The 21,680-nt window shown below is 37.9% G+C and overlaps 1 protein-coding gene and 1 long non-coding RNA gene across 2 annotated transcripts in view; both read left to right on the forward strand.

Moving 5' to 3' along the window:
* LOC309497706 overlaps positions 1–21,680 on the forward strand; it is a 403,367-nt gene that overhangs the window by 47,593 nt on the left and 334,094 nt on the right. The gene's annotated exons all lie outside the window — the stretch shown is intronic.
* LOC309497649 (uncharacterized protein) overlaps positions 12,045–21,680 on the forward strand; it is a 23,915-nt gene continuing 14,279 nt past the window's right edge. Inside the window, exon 1 of the mRNA XM_082167946.1 lies at positions 12,045–12,114. The gene's annotated coding sequence lies outside the window, so the exon portion shown is untranslated. The remainder of the gene's footprint in view (positions 12,115–21,680) is intronic.

The following is a 21,680-nucleotide window of genomic DNA, read 5'->3' on the forward strand; positions in this document are numbered from 1 at the left end:
AACTGATCCAGATATGAGGTGAGAAGTGTGCAGGTTGTCAGCTTTCCATTGATTTTTTATTTCAAATAGTTGCTGTTAAGTTTTGGTGCTCGTTTTAGTAGCCAAGGCTACGTTCATTACCATTGTACATAATGTTCTAGCTATTTGACCTGAGTAGCAGCTCTCATAGTTAATGTTAGCTTTCTATTTTCAGCATGTTAAGTTTTCATAGGTTGTGCAAAAAAAAAAAAATTTGGTTGTACATTACTTTATAATGTCACAAGAAGTTTTTTTAGTTTATTTCAAAATAGGTTGATGTATCTTTGCCCATCCCAGTTTATGTGCACTTAAAGGGTCTCTGTGGATACAATGAGTACAGAAACAGGTAAGTCACTTAATGTATTTATTAAGCAGTTACAGAATATCAAAGCAGATTTTTCATTGAAAACAAAATAAATATAATTTGATTCATGCAATGTGGCCTGGCTTTATTATCTGCTAACACAAACCACAAATTCAACATCATTCATCAACTATCCTACAAGTCATCAAGGAATATACAATACACAACACCTCTTGCTTTATACAATTTTAAACAAACATTTTTACAACTAGTTGATTTAGCACCCTCACTGCACAACACTTGGACACATGTTTGTAAGAGCACAGCAGACTGTGACAACTTTGTCCAAGAAAACAACAGTCTCACCCTCACATGGCAGAACCATATTTATGGGAATTCTCGAAGACAATATTTTGTATTTGTTCCAAACTTGACCAATGACTCTTTCCACGTGTATTCTGAGATGTGCAATGGATCTTGCTTCCTCCACATCTTTTGGATCCAATTGATGGCGACCCTTTGTGAACGCTGGTATTTTTACTTCAGCACACATCAGTCCCACACTCTCCTTTATGTCAAAACCTCGATCTGCCAGTACCATGTCACCTGGAAGTAGTTTGTCTAGAAAACTATAAGTAAGACAAAAAGAGTAGTTGGTCTAGTAGTTTGTCCTCTGTTATTCGTTTGTCACTTGTCCGTCCACCCCACCCTTTGGAGATGAAAGAAATTACTCCTTGTGGAGTAATGCCGATGAGGTATTTCAGTGTATGCCTGTGTTTGTAATTTGAAAATGTTTGTGCTCTTGCCTGAAGATTGGATGGTCTTTCTATAAAAATTTCAAAGCAGTCCACAATGGCAGCAACACGATTTCCAAATGTCTCCGCAAACTGGTGTGGCATACTGACGCACAAACTCTCTCTGTCTGGCCAATGCACCAGTGGAGACAACCGTGAGTAGAGTACATTTAATGTTTCGTGAAATGCAGCACTAACAGTTACTCGGTGCACACCAAATAGATGGCTGATGTGCTGGATGGGCAGATCCAATCTCAGACGCATCAATGTGAAAAGGATCATTTGAAAAGGTGTCAACTTTCTTTTTCCCTGAGGCAGAAATGGCACTATATGGCACAGCAAAACCTGAAAAATGGCATATGTTGGAAGTCCAGTGTAATATTTGACCTTGCCATGATCATTCTTAAAAAATTGCTCTGTCATTTTGCGCTTATCGAGTTCTTGCTTCAGATGCCGGTTTTCCTCGAGCAGGCGGTTGAGTTCAGCACGTGTAGATTTGCAGTGCACACATTTCTCTGCACTCTGGTTATCAGGATTTTGTGCTGTGTCCTCTGCATCTTGTGCTACCTCCTCCACATCTTCCTCTGCATCTTGTGCTACCTCCTCCACATCTTCCTCTGCATCTTGTGCTACCTCCACATCTTCCTCTGCGTCTTGTGCCACCTCATCCATGCTTTCTTCTTGTTCTTTCTCTTCCCCTTCCTCTTCTGGCCTCTCGCTAGTTACCTGATTGTAGCAGGATGCAGTTGTCTGGCTCATGCCTCCTTAAGTTACGCTAATTTGCTGCAGCTGTGAGTGGTTCTGGGCAGTTAACTTTGAGCCAATCGCGAGGGCTACACCCCTTTATAAACCGGGACTTTTCTTTTGACAAATGATGTCGCCGGTACGCGACTTGTCTTGTTTACCTGCCCAGCGACCTGATGTCTGCCTGGTTATCTGTCTACCGTAGCACCGCAGGTATGGTTGGCTCCGTTTCTCCTTCCACTCGTTAACTTTATAACGTGGGCTTATAGGGAATGTTTCGTGCCATAGAATCCCCGATGCGGCAGCAGCCCTTTCACCAGCTGAGTGTGCGCCCTGCGATCAGCAATCAGAGCTCAGGGCCTGTGACGCAACGCTGTTAATCATAGGTATGTTGCTATACTGAGTAATGGTTGAATGCTTAATGTGGGACATATTTGTAAATGGACATCCTGTGCATTTTAGGGAGTGCTATTTAACCGGGGGTGCGGCCGCCAGTTGGCTACATCGATGCTGAACATCTGCTGCTTTGCTTATGCTTTTCACGTTATGTGTTTATGGATTTTCGTCGTACCCAGCTGCCTTTTCACACGGGACCAAGGATTATTAAACATGTGGTTAACAGGCGGCTGGCTGGCGGGTTACATCGTTGCCTGTTTAACACTGATTCTTCCTGTCATTGTTGTGAATCAGTGTTTGTGTGTAGAGTGTTTGATGGACTGACACCACGTTAATTGTTTTATTTCTTTTAACTCTTGTATGGAGGCCTTTTCTTGCTGCTGATATCCAAAAGGATTGGCCTAATTTTGATTTCTTTTGTTTGACCTTTTTTATGTGATTTGTCCATGTTTAATTGTTTATTTTGACTTATTGTGTGATTGTGAGTCTTCATATTGCTAATCCAAGTATCACCTTGGGCTTTAGAACGGGTGGCTTATTAGACATTGTGTATTGTAATTTTGTTCAACTTCCATTGTCTGTCCATTGTCCAGGTGCTGAGAACTGCCAGTGGGAGCAGTGCCCCTTGCGGTGGCGGGTCCCTTGGTGTGCTGTGGCTGCGTGTTCACCAAGTGTGGTCATTTCTCTTGCGGTGTGTGTGTGAAATTTGACACGTGTGATTGGGGTGTTTTTCATGGATGCTCATTGCTTGAGCCACTAGCCTCCCACTGGTAAGATTCCGCCCTATTCCCCTCCTCTCTCGGGGGTGTGTGTGCGTTGCGAGTATAGTGAGTGGAGTGAATACGGAGTGTGTGTTTTATTTGATTTGGTGTACAGTGCATGTTGTTTACTGTGAAATCTCAATCATTGTTGGAGTGAAAATAAAAATTCTATTTTTGTACTGGACCACTGTATCTGGCTATCCATCAACGAACTTGAGTGCCTGGTCGAACAAAATACTTAATTCTTTGGGTGTAAGTCCCATCGTGGCGTAGTCTGCAAACTGCCTGGGCCTAAGCCCTGAAATGTGTATTCCTTCTGCCACATGATGTTTGAGGTGTCTTCTTAACTGACGTGCAAACCTCTCTTTGTTCATCACTTTCACTTCATTGTGGCCCAGAAGCAAAGATGGTGTCCAGTCAGGATGAGTGTCCAGCATTTCAAATGCTGGTTGTCCTGTAAATACAGGTGTGTGTGTGTGTGATTTCTTACATATTGTGATTGGAGTTGCAAATGGAACATTATCTGTTGATAGTCACAAATAATGTTTTGCTCTGGAAGTCAACACACACCGACATTTAAGACAATGAGAGCAAAATGAAAATATTGTATTTAGGTCAAAGTTAGAGACCAGAGAACTCACCTGACTGAAAATGCAGCGAACACACTTTCGCTGATGCAGGGATGTTGTGAAAAGTAAAAAATGTTCTCCTGATTGCGGCAACCCACGCGATCCGGCGCCTTCTCGTCAGCTCCTCCATCTGCTTCCCATGTTGTTTTTTCAAGGAAGGAAAGCTGAAAAAACGTATTCTGTTCTTCATTTTGCTCCCTGAACGAGCGTGTGACCTGCTATGGCAGTTCTTGATCGAGCAGTACTGACCAACCATATCGACGTTAGTAAAAATCTCGACAGAAAATCTAAACACAGCCTCCAAAACACGAATTCACATACAGCGGAATAGGGCACGATCCTCTAAATATGGCGGCAGACCCATAATGCAACACGGCGTGACGTCACCTTCACATTCCCTATAGAACAATGGCGCTTTTTCACTGCATGGTACGGTTCAACTCGGCGCGGAACGGTTCGGCTCGCTTCGCTTTTCCACTGCGTGATACGACTCGACTCGGTACGGCACGGTTCGGTTCGCTTTAGCTCGGTTGCTTTTCCACTGTAGTTAGTACCACTTCAAAGTGGGTGGGACTGATCGTTATAGTTGCCGTCTCTACTGCCATGACATCATCATATTAAATGCGAATTTTTCATTCCGTGTTTCCCCATCCACTCCTCGGCAACCAACGAGAGGAACGTCTGCACCTCGTCCACTGACCACGATTCAGCCATTTCTTTTTATTTAAGTTTATACTCGGTATTATACTCGCTATTTAGTATCGGTACGGTACGTTTGGAACCTCAACAGAGGTGGTACCATTTAAAGCGAGCCGAAGCGAGCCGTACCATACCGTACCATGCAGTGGAAATGCGTCATAAGTGAGCCGTAATGAACCGAGCCGTACCGTACCATGCAGTGGAAAAGCGCCAAAGCGTGCCGTACCGAACCGAGCCGTACCGTACCATGCAGTGGAAAAGCGCCATAATACACTAAAACCCAACATAAATTCACAAAAGACATCAATTTTATTATACTTGATATAACGTTAATCCAAATCTTTAGAATCCATACGTTTGCAAGAAAGAGATCCAAATTCAGCCCTTTATCCAGTGAGTGATCTTCATCTCCATTTCACAGGCTATCACAGCAGCGCAGTCCGTAACTGGCAAATCCCTGGCTCGTGATGAATTCAAATAAAAAAATTGCGCCCTCAAGAAGCGTTACGACATGTTTTACGGCAGTGATATCAAACGCTCATCGGCTCTCGCCTTGTTCGTCTATGTTCGTCACAGATTGCGACATGCCGTATTTCAGTCGGTAAACTTCATTTGAAATGGAGAAGCGCGCGTGCCTTCACACAGAGCGAAGCCGGATTAACATTTTCATGGATTAATAACTTAAAGGTGCCCTAGAATGGATTATTTTATTATTTTATAATGTTTCCTGGGGTGCCCTTATAATGTTAGTATGTTTTTTAGATCAAAATTTGTTATAATTTATAAATAAAAGGCATATTTCCTAGCCTGATTTCATCCCCTGATTTGAACACTCTGTTTGAAGGGGCGTGTCTGCTGTGAGACTTCAGTGTTGTTGCCCACTGCTGTGATTGGCTGACATGCTTGCATATGAAATATCTGGCATTACATGTAGAGCTATCTGGAATACTTTTACTATTACAGATTTTATACGTTTTTTTCTATTACAGCTATCGGGATTAACGAATCATGAGAAGTTTTCTTTAAGTATTTAGATCTATTCCCATCAATAAAAGGTTGCAGTGATGACCATTGAGCAGATGACAGCCTGTTGATCGCGTGAATGAAGATCTTATCACTGCAATGCGATTTACTGATGCATAAACAGTGTTGAACGACTTTGAGAGAAAGATTATCTGTCTGAACTTGAACAATTACGCATCAGACATTCACATATCCCACTGGTTCTCCAGAGGCTCGGATGAAGGAGCTAAAAAAATATTTTTGTGTTCATTTGTACATCCAAACACTGAGCAACTGCCATGCTTCGTTCGCTCGTTTGCAAGCCATGATGTCTCTCGAGGAAAAAACAATATCGCGCTGGATCTAGATAACACAGTGTAAATTATCGTTAATAAAATCACTAGGCTACTTACCGCTTGCGGGAATATAACGTTAGTTGAAATTGCCCCCTTCGTCAGTATGAGACCTTGAGAGAAGCCTGGCTGCTTGATATTGTTCCAGGTTAGAAAAACAGTCCGTGGTGAAATGGGCAGAGCAAACTAACAACTTCGAATTAAACTGTAGTGGTATCCGATTATAGATAGATAGATAGATTATAGATAGATCTGCCATTTTCCCAATGATCCTCCTCCTGCTTGTTTCTTCACCTGCAGAACTTCTGATGATTCGGCTGCGCAGTTTCGCCTGGCACTGAGCATGGGCTGGCATATGCACATTTTTGGAGGCGTACATATTAATGATCCCGACTGTTGCGTCACAGTTGGTCTTATGTGGAGATTCGCCTGTTTTTCAGGGGTGTTTTTCAAAAACGAGATTTAAATAAGAAAGAGAAAACTATGGTGTTTGAGACTCACTGTATGTCATGTCCATGTACTGAACTCTTGTTATTTAACTATGCCAAGATAAATTCAATTTTACATTCTAGGGCACCTTTAAATTCGGCTCTGTACCTCATTCAAAACTATTATATACTGAAAGAGAGGACTGTGACTACAACACATCGTCATGTGAATGACTTTTGGTACCGGTTTTGACATTTTCGCAATAAATAAATTATTGTGATTACACGTATGTTGTTTTTTCTTCATAATTGTAGCCTATGTAGTTTTAAGAAATTGTTATGGGTAGGTTTAGGGGTAGGAGTAGGATTAGCTGCTAAAAAAATTTTTTTAATGCTATATTGTTAATAAAATTTCCATTTCCCTACACTCTGTACGTTTTATCCTTTTTATATTCAGTATAAAATGGGTAACGTTATGTTTAGGTTGGGAGTAGGGTTAAGGGATCTTCCATTTATCTATAAAACGGTAAAAGGTAAATTATACAGATATCTTAATGATATGAAAGATTCGTAAATATTTAACGTTTTGTAGCTGTAAAAACGTAACAATGTTACGTTTAATTGTTGCAGATACGTCCATATCATAGCCTATGTTTCAGCATCTATCCAAACGTACAAAACGTACGTTTTCTATCTTTGAAAATTACGTATTAATACTATGTATTAACAATGAGACCAGGCTGGAATGTTTTAGTTAAGTTGCAGAACACACATGGTAAAAGTTTGTGATTTCAAAAAATGTTTAAGCAGTAGCAAAGGATGTGGTAAGAGTCTGGTAATACAATGGAAATAAACAAGGCTTCCTTTTACAGTACAGTTTCACTTTACTTACCGAGTAAATTGTCATGTTTTCCTTGGTAACGTTGCAGGACATACGAGGTAAAAAATTGTGACTATATGGAAAAAGGAATGATCAAGTTATATGGTACAATTCCGGTAATACCATGGAAATAAACAAGGCTTCATTTTACAGTACAGTTGCACTTTACTTACTGAGTAAATTGTAAAAACATCTGCAAGAACATACCCAGTATTTAAGATGTGCCATGACATTAGGGAAAACTGTTCCTGCGGGGTAGTTAGGTAAGTGTAAGGTAAATTATTTGATAAACCCTCTATAAATGGGTGTAGCAATGAACAACTATGTAAGACAAGGTAATTTATTGGAAACTCCCGTCTTAATTTCAAGATAATAATAAATAAACATGGACTGTTATACCAACATAACCCTAGGATAACTACAAACCTAACTTGAATTGATGGGTAATACTGGAGGTGTTTCTAAAAATTGGCTGCCTACATTCTGAGGAAGTACACAATTAAATCTGAGTTATTACCAACCTAAACAGGTAACAAGTACACAGTACTTTGTTGTGTTGATATTTAACAGTGGTGTTTTTTTCCCCTGGTAGTTTCTCTGTAATTGCATACTAATCACCTTAAGTAATTACACACTAAAATACTATAATTTACCATATGCTTACCAGGTAAATACTTAGTAACTAGTTTGTAGTTTCTCTGCATTTACATACTTGTTACCTGTGGTAATTACCAATAACCAACTATAACTTACCATATATTTACCCGGTAAATACAGTAATTAGTTTGTGGTTTCTCTGCATTTACATACTTGTTACCTGTGGTAATTACCAGTAATCAACTATAACTTACCATATATTTACCAGGTAAATATCTAGTAATTAGGGGACTGTAAAAGGAAGGGTTACCATTAAGGGTAGACTTATACATGTGCATTGAAGTTTTTAAATGTATCTGATATAATACTTGAATTAAATTGAATGTTTTGGATACCACCATTAAATGATTGTTTTTGTTATTATTTTACTGACTCGAAGTTCAGCTCTTAGGCTTACTTCTAGACTATGCCTCTCTTGGCACTGTGCATGTAAAATAGTAGCAAGTTTTTATTTATGGGAGAAAAAAGGGCTGTCTAATGGCGCCAAGTAAGCCTATCTTTGGATAACTCGTCTGTTTTTTTATACAATAACGAGTGAAAATAGTTAGGTTAGATACATTTGAGTAGGTCTGTTTTGTTAAAAATCGATAGCTGTAATGCTTCGGTGCAGAATGAAGCCTGTGAGCCACGATGGTAAGTTTGCGTGCAGATTAGACACATTTCTGCCTATTACGCTTTTCCATTACCAGTACCAGCTCGACTCGACTCGACTCGACTCGGCTCGGCTCGCTTTTCGCTCCGTTTTCCATTGCAGATAGTACCTCCACAATAGTACCTGGTCGTCATAGCGACGCCGCAGGAAACTGCCGTGACTTAATTTTTTACTCGAGACGCGCAAGACACACCCGCTACCCACACACACAGGATAATGGAGGAAATCGAGTGTATGCTGTTTTTTATTCAGGATACTCCGTCTGGCGCGTGCAATGATGACGCAGTGAATAGTGACGATTCGCTCTGACCAATCAGCAGTCTGCCGTGTTTTCACGTCACATTTTAGTATCGCCTCAGCTCGCTTAGAACCTCGCCGGAGGTGGTACGAAAAAAAGTACCTGGAAGCAGGTACAGGTACAACTTTTACACAGTGGAAAACCAAACAGAGCCGAGTCGAGTCAAGGCGAGCCGAGGCGAGCTGGTACTGTGTAGTGGAAAAGCGCCATTAGACAGCCTGTTTATCGTTTTATTTTGGTATTGCATCACTCATAGCTCTTAAAAGTTTAAAATAGAGTTTAGGAAGATGTATGTAACCACAATCATTATCTTTGATTAGCTCTTAAAGCATTGTCTCTTGTCAAAAGGCTCAACGCGACCGCAGACTTTGATGAACACTGCTGGCAGCAGCGACGTCTGTGTCCGTACCATTCTAATCAATGACAGCGTAACATCGGATCTCCCTGCTCCCAAGTCATAAATCTCGTATCTCCATTTAAACATGATTTTGGGGAAATGTTGTGTTAATGTTGGTACACGACAGTATATGATAGCAATATAAGGTATAATACCAACTTTAACGATACAATGTTTAATTACTTTTTTTAATTTCCTGAAAAATATTGGTTTTGGAGATACGAGGATTCCGCCCGACAGCGACGATATGATTTCGGACATTTGTCAGCGATCTCATAAAACCTGTCGGCGAGCGAAAATCGGGCCTAAAATCATTCATTGTGAACTCGACATTAATGATTGTTTTGGCTTATTCACAAAATCAAGTTTAAGTTAAAAGAAGTAATCTGACTATATATTTTCTTTAAAATAAGTCTCTTCTGCTCACCAAGGCTGCATTTATTTGATCCAAAATACAGCAAAAAGAGCGACATTGTGAAATAGTTTTACAATTTAAAATAAATGTTTTGTATTTAAATATATTTGAAAATGCAATTTATTCCTGTGATCAAAGCTGAATTTCCAGCATCATCGCATCAAATTGAAATTGCGAATTGAAAATACGCCCAATGGAAACAGGTCAATTTCGCAAAAACTCCCATTTATCGCAAAAATGTTTTTACGCTCACATGAGGTGGTTTTTCAGGCAATTCGGAAAACAAAATTCTGCAAAACTGCAATGGAAACAGTTTTTGCGCATTTACAGGTCACCTGACGTAGATGACATGGTATGTTGGGACAGAATACGAGACAGAATTCTTTATTAAATTCATAAAAGACAAAAGAATTACAGGAATACTGGATTCTAAACCTCAAAGAAATGCCACAATCAAGACCTTGAAGCAGAAATGAGTGAGAAACACCCAAGAAACACCTTATAGCCTATGTGCCGCTCTCAAGTATAGGCTAAGGGTCTTTCCTTGCAATTAATGATTGGATCCCAGCTAACACAGTACGTTGTGACGACGTCGTCAGTTAGTCGTCATTTGGTCAGCGTGACATTACTTTATGACAACGTTGTGAGGATGTCGTGGTAAAGTTCAATTTTTTAGAATCTTGGCTAACGTTCCAGAAACGTTGTGGGAACGTCCTCAAAAGACATCGCTAGTTTATCCCAAGGAGAACGTTGTAGAGACGTGGTCCACTGGTCTCCTGGTCCACTACAACTGTTCCTGACACTTTTCTTACGTGTTATTGACACACATCTGTTGAATATTTACTTTATAGAAATGGTTTAGTGTCTTCGAAAAAGTCCGTTAGCATCTCAACCGTTTTCAGAAGAGGCTAACCTAAGCTCTTGTTTATAAAAGTTTGGGCTTATAATCACATCTTTGTGTAGATGAGAGGTTATGATAGTTTTGTAAAGGTTTTGCTGGCAGTTGAACTAATTGTTAGTTGACTAATTTATTTAACAGACTGATATTTAACATAAATGTATGTGCTGTTAATCGATGACGTTACACTGAGCTAAAATTGTCTGAAACTAGTTCAAATGCGTTTTGATCTTTCACGGTAAAGAAATATTGATAAATGTTCTGTTATTTTAGCAGCGAAAAAATAACCCCTCTACAACAGAGGGGAAGCTCCACGATTTCAACAATTATTTAGGAAGTTGCTGACAGAGAAGTAGGAAACACAGGTGAACTGAGGAAGCTTATTAAATAACTTCATATCCATTTTCCCCCACCATTTTTTACCTATATTACTGACTCATTTATTTGATTAAAAATACAGTAAAAACAATAATATTGTGAAATAATATTAACATTTAAAATAACTGTTTTCTATGTGAATATATAGTAAAGTGTAATTTATTCCTGAGATCAAAGCTGAATTGTCAACATCATTACTCCCGTCTTTAGTGTCACATGATCCTTCAGAAATCATTCTAATATGAGGATTTGATGCTCAAGAAATTTTTCTGATTATTATCTAATATGTTGAAAACAGTTATGCTGCTTCATGTTTTTGTGTACAGTACAATTCAAATGTTAGGGGTCAGTAAGATTTTGGAAGACATTAATAGCAAGAATGGATTAAATTGATCAAAAGTGACAGTAAAGACTTTTATAATGTTATAAGATTTAACTTTCAAACTTTTCTTTGAACTTGATATTGATCAAAGAATCCTGAAAAGGGCATCATAGTTTGCACAAAAATCTTAAGCAGCTCAACTGTTTTCAACACTGATAATAATCATAAATGTTTCTTGAACATCAAATCATTATATTAGAATGATTTCTGAAGGATCATGTGACACTGAAGACTGGAGTAATGATGCTGAAAATTCTGCTTTGATTACAGGAATAAATTACATTTTAAAATACATTAAAATAGAAAACAGCTATTTTACATTTTAATGACATTTTTGATAAAATAAATGCAGCCTTGGTGAGCGCAAATCTGTAATGGAAACGTGGCTAGTGTTACATGATCCTTCAGAAATCATTCTAATATGATTTGCTGCTCAAGAAACATTTCTGATTGCAATATATTTAAATTTCAGATAAATGCTGTTCTTTTGAACTTTCTATTCATCAAAAAATCCTGAAAAAAAAAATATATAACTGTTTTCAACATTCATAATAATAAGAAATGTTTCTAGAGCATCAAATCTATAAGAATGATTTATGAAGGATCATGTGATGATTATGATTTAATGATTAATGAATTAATGTAATGATTTATATCACAGGAATAAATTGCATTTAAAGAATATATCCAAATAGAAAACAATTATTTTAACTTGTAAAAATATTTCACAATATACTGTTTTTGCTGTACTTTGGATCAGTAGTCCACAATAATCACAATAGTCCAAAGAATATATATATATATATATATATATATATATATATATATATATATATATATATATACAATTATTTATTTTTTTCAACGTCAATGCTCCACACTCCATCTAAGTAGGTAGCGGAATATGCACAATAAGCTGCCATAAAACTTTAAAGATGAAGGACTTTTATTTTGGTCTGGTGATGTGACGTCACAAGGCTGCGCCGACTCGCCGAGACCCTGCGTCTGTTGTGATTCGGCTGAAGAAAGGTTGGTATTTTTAAGAATTTAAATCGATAAGTCAAATTTACAGCTCTTTCTAACGATGTAAAATTAGTGAATTATTATTTAATGTACTATTGTATTGCTTTATCTTACGTTAATGAACGTTATTTTTGTGAGTAATTCGCATCCACACATGAGTACCAGAAAAGGTGCTTCTAATTTTGCTCCCTATGAATCCCCGTAATGTCGAGAGCACAATAATGTAATGCTCGAGCGCGGACTCACAAAACTGAACAGATGCAGTGCTCTCTTATGAACTGCCTCTCCTCTCGCTCAGATATTGTGCGTTCGCGCTCAAACTGTGTCTTGTGCACTCACGAATCTCTACGTGCTCTTGCACTTGAAAGCTTCTGAATTAAACTTATATAAAAGTTATCAATCAATCAGAATAGATTTCCACGACTGACCGGCTGAGTGAACTGCACCTGGAAATCTTTTGAGAATCAACATTTTTGATTTCTTTACAATTTGAAATTAACAATATTTATCAAATGTATCTTATATTTAATATATATATTTAAAGTAGGCTATTTGAAAAACATGATATATGTTATATTATATTATTATAGTATATAGCCTATACTTTAAGTATAAAATTGATAATGCAATGCGTTAAATTGGGAAAAGAGATAAATGAAATTAAGTAAATGTATAACAATAATTATAATATAAATGCTGTATAAAAATAAGAAACCATCAGTAAATGGATTTATATGATTGGGATAGGATGAATAAGTGTTTTTCGTGTAGGCCGATATTATATATGTTATAATATGTTATTTCAACATTGATGATAAATTATCCAAACTTAATTTGAATGCTGTCATTGAGATCAATACTGTCATTTAGCTGGTTTAAGCAATGAGGCAGGCAAAATAATTCAAGCCAAAACTGTAGGCTAGTTGATGTCCATTGTCCACAGTAACTAAGTAGCTAGCTAGCTAATGTACATTCAATACTGAACCATGTCAATTTCAACTGTCCTCTGTCTTTGGATTTTCAGGTGGCAAAATATGATATTAAGATTCTCAATATATATAGTAAATGTATTTAGTTTTTTAACCCTCTGGGGTCGACAAATGCGGTGGCGTGTTTTGCTGGATTTTTTTTCACACAGCAGAAAAATAGACTTAAAATACTCTTGTCATTTATGGTCATACAGATTTTAGAAATATGAAAAAATAAAGTGTAAAATGTCTACTTTAAGTGTCCACATACAATTGAAACAAAACATTGCTTTTATAAAATAAAGAAAATAAACAGGGTGTGCTTTCTGCCTCTCCGTCTCTGTGAACTTTTTTTCTGGAGCACGTCTCTAAACTTAAACAAAACTCAGCGAATACTAGTCTCACAGGCATAAGCAATATGTCTTTATTTAATTGTCTGCTTTTAAATGATCTAATTCAAAACGAAAACAAATATTCTCTGTTTATGTAATCTGTATGAAAAGAGAGATGTCAGTCGTTCTCATGGCAACTCATTATCTGCTAATGTGAACATGCCAACGGAGAGCGTGCGCTATTCAAACGCAAATGATCTGAGGCGATCCATGCAAACCTGTCAACGCCCACATCAGCTCGGTAAAACTCGTCAAGTTTAGTCAGATTCATGTACCTTACGTCACCTTGCGACGCTGTGAGGAATAATAATAATGTAATAGTAATATAATCCTGGAAACATTTACTTCAGAAGTGCTGGTTTCAGTTTCACTTTGAGTAGCAACGGATCCAGCTGAGGATTGTGAATAGTAAGTTCTTTATTCTCAAGGGCTTTGTTCTAATTGCAATTTAGTGTCTGTAAACCGCAAAAAGACTGTTTAAATACATTAGTCAAAAGTCTTGTGGACACATATTTAGTAGGCTATGTGTTTTGTGGTCTTATTTCAGAAACTTTAATTTTTAGTTTTTTCAATAACCATGCATAAACATTATTTTCTCAAAAATACAAACATGTACATGTTGCTCACATATTATGGTAGCCCTGTTTGTGCTAAATAGAGTGTAATTACACCTTTGTAATTAATATGTTTATAAGGAACTGGAAAAAGCACAAATGTCAGGGCATGTCAGAACATCTCAAGGACCCCAAAAACACCTTAGACCCCTAAGGGTTAAACAAGTTTATAAGTTGATGCTTCTTACAAACAGCAAACTTAAAATGTTTGAGTGTCTTCTATCAATCAAAGTAGCTTTAAACCACACCTTCAAACTCATTTCATTAACTGGACTCCAGGTGTGCAAGCTACTGACTCCAATTAGCTTTAGTTGAAGTATTTCGTTTATGGATTCACTTACTTTTTCCTCCAGCACTGTGTATGTTTAATGGGTGTGTTCAATAAGGACACGAGAAATTAGAATTGTTTGTGTTATCAGCTGAAGCACATTGTGTTTGTCTATTGTTGAGACTTAGATGAGGATAAGATCACATGTTATGGCAAATTACTGCAGAAAACCAGTTCGTTCCAAGGGGTTCACATACTTTTTCTTGCCACTGTTACATATCCAAGTCTATGTATACCTATATACATTAGGGGTGACCCCGAATAGTCGAAGATTCGATGCTTCGATAGGAGGAGCCTGATTCGACTACCGATCTCACGGTCGAATCTTCGCAGAGGTGTTATGAAACGAGGATCATGCCACTTTGGCTATATGAGGGCGCTCAATGTCTGATTTCACATAGAACTAGCTTTTATGTCAATATGTTAAAATTCAGCCTATTATGATAATGCTGTAGGCCTATACAAAAATGTGCAAAGAAAGAAGCTTTTAATAAATATTTTTTAACGTGCGTGAATAAATCCAAACACCCCGTGACAGATTTAAGTTTCACTTTCAATCCGTGACCGACAGAGGAGTGTCTTCGCGGCAAGGATTTAAATCTTTAACAATGTCTGGGATAAGAAAATCTAAAGTGTGGATGTACACGATTAGAAAGGATATTCTCCAAGGCTGGATTTAGCATCAGGAAAACCATGATCGCACTTCATGCCAGCCAACGTTAACATGTTTCACGCATAGACTGGGTTTCACGTTAGAATGTATTTTATCCGCGCACACTATTTGAAAAGACTCCAACGGACAGACAGAGTGAAAGACGTTCAGGATTTGTTCTCTCGATCAGGTACAATTTTAATTTTATTTTTGGATGCTGTGAACATTTTTAGCTAAAAAGACTGCCTCTCCAGTTTAGCATTTATTGTTGTTTCTGCAGTTAAAAAGACAAAGTTGAAAATTCTGGCTACTATCATTATTTTAATAATTTCTTTATTTTTATTTTATTTATTGATCTGTCAGGGTTATCTAATCTAACTATTTGTGGCTTGTGTTTTGAATATATGTTCCACTGCACTTTAGGCATTTTGCACACATTTGCTCCTCATCCTGTGACTTGATTCTGATTTATTTCGTTTTGTATTTTTATTTATTAGAAAGGTATATTCTGTTCTAATTTAATTTAGTAAATTAATTGTTTATTTTTTCGGTGCATCGATGTTGTGCTGTAGGCTGGTCTGCTCGCACAGGTAATTTAGCCGATTTAATTTGATTTGCATGTGAAATGCAAATCTGCAGTGTGGCCTTTCTGGAGTTATTTATGTTATTTCTTAGTTTTATTGATCAAAAATGTTTTTATACATTTTCTTCTATATCTTTGTGTGATTTTCTGTACATCGCGGCTTTGAAACGTTAAAGCCCCGCCCCCAGCCCCACCCCCATACACATGATTCGACTATTAGTCGACTATACACAGGTTTTTGAGCCGTTTCGGCTCTACATCGTAAACTCCTCCCATCGATGCAATCCACTTCCGTTCTGGCGGGCTTGGTTTGTTTTGCTAGCTAGCTCCGTTGTGCCGACAAAGCACTGATATCGCAGTGACAAAGAGGATATAACAATTACAACATGAAGAAAAGTGGTTCGGGAACGACGTGTGCGGTAGTTGGTTGCAAACACTCGAGAAAGCACCTGAACGAGTGGTTAGATAGAGAGTGCTACGACCACAAACCAGCTACGAAGATGTCCATGCGCTCCATTGTTTAATTTTTTTTTACGATTCTCTTATAGATTCCTGATAGCACTGTGTGGAAAAAGTATTCATATGCTTTTTCGGCAAAAAACTGTACTTTTTATGTAATTTATGTAATAAATGGAACCTTATTGTAAAGTGTTACCGATTAGTTATACATCGATTCAGACGTCTCGTGAGTTCAGTGTTGGAAAGATCAGTTGTTTTAACCATAGACAGCATTAATAATTAATAACAAGAATGCCGAGAAACTGGCTTCTTTTATAAACAATCTTATTGAATAATTGCCCTTTTAATTCATTTTCTTTTGAATATGTAAATGCCATTATAACATGCTCCATGTTCTTCTGTTCTTTTTTATTTTTTTATTTTCTAGGGTGTGCACTGTTAGTTCGCAGTAAGACTTTTACATTGTACCTGATTTGTTTGTATTTGCTTCGTTAAAAAATAAAACAATAAAAAAACATAGACAGGTTTTAACTATTCATTAAAATGAATCGGTTCAAAGGAGTCATTAGTTCGCGAATTGTGTGATTATCCCAGCAGTTAGGACATGGATATCCCACAAGGTTTGTGTCAACACAGAAAACTACATCACTGGATAAGTTTTTACGTTTATTAAGAGTGTGATTTTTATGGCAGCTGAATGTGCGGAACGCATTTCAGAGAAGATAAGGCAACGTATTTTAGCACAATTCACACCCAGCGGTAATTCAGGGGAAAAAAAATGCTCCACATGAAACTTTGGTCTTCCGACCTTTTACCATCATGTCATTTTATTTTGATTAATATGCGCGCGGGAGAGAGAGCAAGACAGCCCTTAGTTTGGAGACGGTGAGTCTTGTTTACACTTTCGCCTGGCTCTGAAGAGAGAGTGCGCGCGCGCGACCGGGTCTCTCTCTCTCTGCTCGTTCTTTCAGTTAAACATGCAAATTCAATTCCCACCCCTACCTATGATGTAGTTCGGATACCAACAATAAAAAAGACATAGGCCTAGGCTACAATGGTCAAATAATCGCTGTGTTTACACCGGCAGACGCTGCGCAAACCACTTCCGGCGGAAATTAAGTGCATTTGTGTACAGTTATGGCGCCGCCCGTGATTTGGCGCGTTAACTTGTGTATAGGCAAGACATGACGATTCTGATTCGACTATGAAAATCCATAGTCGGGGACAACCCTAATATACATAGTCATTTTTAAAACTATATCTACAGATTTAAAATATTATATGACATATTATCTGTAAATATGTTCATCTAAACTAAATGTTTAATAATAATTGTTAACCTAAAATGGGTATAATAATTAGGGCTATAATAATGATATAAGTCAGTGGTTCTCAAAGTGTGGTACGCGTACCACTAGTGGTACGCAGGCTCCGTCTAGTGGTACGCAGAGGAATCACTGAATTTCGCACGCAAGATCAAACCGGTGTGATCTTTTACTGTCTATTTTGTGATCAGTCTTGGCTGGTCCCTGGAGCGTACGATACGATTACACCGGTGTGAGTAGAACGGCCAGTGCATCCCGTGATCAACTGCTAAATTCAAATGTGCTTTCGCAGTTGGCTGGCGCTGAGCCACAGACGGACGCGCGCCACTCAGGCGCTGTCAAATATCACAATTATTCAGTGTTAAACCACATAATGTTAATTTTAGGTTTCAGACATTTAAATTCACATAACTATTAAAAAAAACAATACATTTAGAATTTGTAAAATACACACTGATGTCTATGGAAGCGGAAATAATAATAATTTCCATTATAATTAGACGACACATTTGATTCATATCAAATTGTGTAAGTAACTTTAAAGTTAACTCTATTCTTTTCCCAGTTCACCGGCCACTTACTTTCATGTATTTTCATGGGAGAAGTGGATGAATTCACGTTCTGTAAATCCAACAGATCCGATTCTCTGAACAGTGGCACAAACTAACATGACGGCGCATATAGCTCAACTAACGCGATCGTTATAAAGGTGTTTAAACAACATAACACTTCCACTTGCATATATTTGACAATCGGAATATCAAATATTTCATGCCATAGCTAACAAATTTGTGAATATTTAGAATTAAAAAAATGAAATAAAAGCAGATCATTAGTCATTCAGCGCTATTGTGGCTGCGGTGTGTCACGCGTCACCATAGAAAAAATAAAGTGATCAGTTCTAAATAATGATCGCCTTGAAAAACTCACAGGGGTCAGCCAGAATATTTTAAATGTACGTTTAAAAATGTTAAATATCAATACACAGCCTTTTAAAAATTTTTTTATTAAGTACAGTACTTTTTTTTACTTAATATTTTAAGTACAGTAAGCTACAGTTTTTATTTCACTTTTAGGTGCAATACATTTGAATTGAATCATTATTCAAGTTTTTTATTTACCTGTATGCAAGCAGCACAGTGCAGTGTTAATGTTCAAACTGTGTTCTTACAATGTTTAAAGTGGCTGACAATAATAAATATTCTTATTAAAAATTAAGCTGCCTCATTTTTGAGCTGTGCATAACCGTAGCTGAATAGTTTGGCCTACTACGCTACTGTATTTTCATATTGGTCATTATGGTGGTACTTGGAGAGCCAAATATTTTCTGAGGTGGTACTTGGTGTAAAAAGTTTGAGAACCACTGATATAAGTCATATAAAATAATGAAAAAATAATCATTGCTAAAAGCAAGACAATTTTTAGTATAATTTTTTTTTTTTTTTTTACTTCGTAGTGACCTTTAATTTGGAGCAAGACTAACAGAGGGAGTGACTTTACTGCATCAGAGATGTTTCACTTTGCTTTCAACTGATTGGTTCAACTTCAGTCTGAGATCACTTACTCAGGAATATAACCTGCCCCGGTACATGTAAGCCGTGAAGTAGGGCTGGACGATATTCTGTTTTAACATCGACATTGCGATGTGCGCATGAGCGATAGTCACATCGCCGGAACATGTGATGTGAAGGGTAGTAGGCTACCCATGGTGTATTAAGAGAACGGTAGCACCAGGGTAGCACACAGTAAACACGAGTTTGTTGTATGGCTTGTTGCTGGGGTGACGAAATGATGATTTCGTACCAAAAAGAAAGTCAAAATATCTTGGCTATATAGTCGGCTATTTGGGACTATTTCGGCTACAAAAAGGGAGGATGTTGACCAAAAAGAGGTACTTTGCCTGGAGTGTTATAAAGTTGTGGATGGTTGTCTTTTTGACTTTTTGATATTTTGACTTTCTTTTTGGTACGAAATCATCATTTCGTCACCCCAGCAACAAGCCATACAACAAACTCGTGTTTACTGTGTGCTACCTCTCATATATATATATATATATATACAGTGAGGAAAATAAGTATTTGAACACCCTGCTATTTTGCAAGTTCTCCCACTTAGAAATCATGGAGGGGTCTGAAATTGTCATCGTAGGTGCATGTCCACTGTGAGAGACATAATCAAAAAAAAAAAAAATCCAGAAATCACAATGTATGATTTTTTAACTATTTATTTGTATGATACAGCTGCAAATAAGTATTTGAACACCTGAGAAAATCAATGTTAATATTTGGAACAGTAGCCTTTGTTTGCAATTACAGAGGTCAAACGTTTCATGTAGTTTTTCACCAGGTTTGCACACACTGAGGGAGGGATTTTGGCCCACTCCTCCACACAGATCTTCTCTAGATCAGTCAGGTTTCTGGGCTGTCGCTGAGAAACACGGAGTTTGAGCTCCCTCCAAAGATTCTCTATTGGGTTTAGGTCTGGAGACTGGCTAGGCCACGCCAGAACCTTGAAATGCTTCTTACAGAGCCACTCCTTGGTTATCCTGGCTGTGTGCTTCGGGTCATTGTCATGTTGGAAGACCCAGCCTCGACCCATCTTCAATGCTCTAACTGAGGGAAGGAGGTTGTTCCCCAAAATCTCGCAATACATGGCCCCGGTCATCCTCTCCTTAATACAGTGCAGTCGCCCTGTCCCATGTGCAGAAAAACACCCCCAAAGCATGATGCTACCACCCCCATGCTTCACAGTAGGGATGGTGTCCTTGGGATGGTACTCATCATTCTTCTTCCTCCAAACACGTTTAGTGGAATTATGACCAAAAAGTTCTATTTTGGTCTCATCTGACCACATGACTTTCTCCCATGACTCCTCTGGATCATCCAAATGGTCATTGGCAAACTTAAGACGGGCCTTGACATGTGCTGGTTTAAGCAGGGGAACCTTCCGTGCCATGCATGATTTCAAACCATGACGTCTTAGTGTATTACCAACAGTAACCTTGGAAACGGTGGTCCCAGCTCTTTTCAGGTCATTGACCAGCTCCTCCCGTGTAGTTCTGGGCTGATTTCTCAGCTTTCTTAGGATCATTGAGACCCCAGGAGGTGAGATCTTGCATGGAGCCCCAGTCCGAGGGAGATTGACAGTCATGTTTAGCTTCTTCCATTTTCTAATGATTGCTCCAACAGTGGACCTTTTTTCACCAAGCTGCTTGGCAATTTCCCCGTAGCCCTTTCCAGCCTTGTGGAGGTGTACAATTTTGTCTCTAGTGCCTTTGGACAGCTCTTTGGTCTTGGCCATGTTAGTAGTTGGATTCTTACTGATTGTATGGGGTGGACAGGTGTCTTTATGCAGCTAACGACCTCAAACAGGTGCATCTAATTTAGGATAATAAATGGAGTGGAGGTGGACATTTTAAAGGCAGACTAACGGGTCTTTGAGGGTCAGAATTCTAGCTGATAGACAGGTGTTCAAATACTTATTTGCAGCTGTATCATACAAATAAATAGTTAAAAAATCATATATTGTGATTTCTGGATTTTTTTTTTTAGATTGTCTATCACAGTGGACATGCAGCTACGATGACAATTTCAGACCCCTCCATGATTTCAGCAGGGTGTTCAAATACTTATTTTCCTCACTATCTATCTATCTATCTATCTATATATATATATATATATTAGGGGTGTAACGGTTCACAAAATTCACGGTTCGGTTCGATACGATACACTTGTCACGGTTCGGTACGTTTTCCATAGGCTACAGCAAAAATAAATAAATGCCAGAGAATTTTAATTATTATTTTATTTAATGAAACTAACATCATAAAGTATGATTTTTTTTGTTGCTTTTTTTTACTGAGCAATAATGGAGCTATACTTGACTCTTCGTATATGAGCATATAAAACAAAACAGCTCCTTGGACAAAATGAAATGTAATATTGTAGTAGTAGGCTAGTTATAAACAGGTTTATTTTTGTTCAGATTAACATTTGAGGGCAGCAATTGTATTCATAATGTCAAAATAACACAGACGTAATGTTACTTGAAAGCATTATAGCCCACTATTCCTGACAAACTTCCATACCTTGCAGTTAGTGTTACTACAGCAAATCCATTCCACGGTGAATGTTGCTGATCTGTGCACACTGGCCAGTTCATGCATGGCACGATGTTTCTTCCTGGTTTCCACGTCAGCGCTGTTTGATCCGTTAATAACAGAGAAATGTGCATGTTTCTCACTAGATCTCG

The sequence above is a fragment of the Leuciscus leuciscus genome (genome assembly GCF_965113295.1).
Source record: "Leuciscus leuciscus genome assembly, chromosome: 4".
Taxonomy (NCBI): domain Eukaryota; kingdom Metazoa; phylum Chordata; class Actinopteri; order Cypriniformes; family Leuciscidae; genus Leuciscus; species Leuciscus leuciscus.